Below are 1622 nucleotides of genomic sequence, written 5' to 3'. Positions count from 1 at the left end.
TCCTAGTCAAGGCAGCAGGTAGCCTGGCCCTGTTCATCACCCGAGAGAACTATTACCTCAGAGATCTGTGGAGAAAAGGGAGGGAGGAAGCAGAAAATCTGTGGGAAATAGAGAACATAGGTCAATATCTCAAGAAACTGTAAAAAACATTATCATGTTTAAGTAAAGAATGTGATTTGCACCAGAAAAAAAGAAATTGTTGCTATGTAACTGGTACCGTGTCAAAATGTAATGAGATGTGATCATATATACTGTTTTAAGTACGTATATTAATGTAAAGCTTTCTAATTTGTGATGTCCTGTGTTTTTTTTTGTGAAAAGAAAATAAAGTTCTTAAAAATAAAAAATCGGTTCACCCAGGGCAAGGCTAGGCCATTAAACTCCGGCTGTACTGACCCCTGCGAATTCCCCAAATGTGGGAATCTCGACTGCATAATTTCTGGTAGTGGGGGACTGCGTTGGCGCTCTCCCCTGATGTGCTTGGTCCAATATCAGATACAGAAGAGTTACGACACCACGAGCTGCGATAGGATCCCAGTTCGAAAGGAGTCGATGCCACTGCTGGTTCCCAGTTTCTTTTAGTTAGAGGTCCGGAGAAGCATTTCAAGCTGGTTACACTACTCTTTCCGGACATTCATTCCCTTTTCAAAGTGAGTCTTTTTGCTGTAGTCTGCATTATTTAGGCTCATATCGAGGTTAGCCTTTATTTGGTCATGGGGGGGCCTCGGTACTGTATGCTAATTCTCAAGACAGTTTCACCCGTTTTCTGATTGCTAGATTCTCTACCAGTGCAGACATGTCAAAAAGTGAATGGCTGTACCTCTATTTCATCCATGCATCCGTGCTCAATGAATGAAATCAGTAATAAATGAATATATGTATAGTTATATGAAAAACAAGTGGTTTATTGACTCATCTTCATTTGCAGATTTAGAGGCAGCTTCGATATTCGTTTAACAAATGGGTTTTGTGTATGAGTCACACACATGCCATAGCAACAAAACATCTATGCAAATGAAGCTATCGATCACTTTTCTTGGAAGTGTTAAATGTCCATACTTCAGGCTTTCCTCCCAAAGCCTACGGCACCAATCCAGCTCATCCAGCTCTGTCTGTAGAGAAGCCAGGGTATCGGCTTGTTCCACACCCCACCTCTCTCTGTGTACAGTAGAGCCTTCTGTCCTGACTGGAGGAGCTCATCCAGCTGTGTTTGGAGAGAAGCCAGGGTATCAACTTGTTCCCCCCTCCCACCCCTCTCTGTGTACAGAAGAGGTTCCTGTCCTTACTGGAGGAGCTCACCCAGCTGTGTCTGGAGAGAAGCTGGGGTATCGGCTTAATCCACACCCCCACCCCTCTCTGTGTACAGTAGAGCCTACTGTCCTTACTGGAGGAGCTTGTAGGCATCCTCTCACGAGGCACCAATAAATGTAGGTGTCTTGTGCATTTACCGGGACAATTATTAATTGTAGCAGTAAGTCACAAAATGATTCTTTGATGGTTATTAGAAGAGCGAGCCAGCGGGATAACTCAGCAACGCACACACATGGATACTAATACACAAGAATACATTTATTATTACATAAAATGTGCATATCAACATAACAGATCTTATAGTGACGGTT

At 43.0% G+C, this 1622-nt stretch overlaps 1 pseudogene; it reads left to right on the top strand.

The window, feature by feature from the left end:
• The first annotated feature begins 336 nt into the window (after positions 1 to 336).
• Positions 337 to 474, top strand: LOC148666423 (U1 spliceosomal RNA; annotated as a pseudogene).
• Positions 475 to 1622: the final 1148 nt, after the last annotated feature.

The sequence above is a fragment of the Lepisosteus platostomus genome, chromosome 5 (genome assembly GCF_059453375.1).
Source record: "Lepisosteus platostomus isolate fLepPlt1 chromosome 5, fLepPlt1.hap1, whole genome shotgun sequence".
Taxonomy (NCBI): Eukaryota; Metazoa; Chordata; class Actinopteri; order Semionotiformes; family Lepisosteidae; genus Lepisosteus; species Lepisosteus platostomus.
This window is presented reverse-complemented; position numbering and strand designations above follow the sequence as displayed.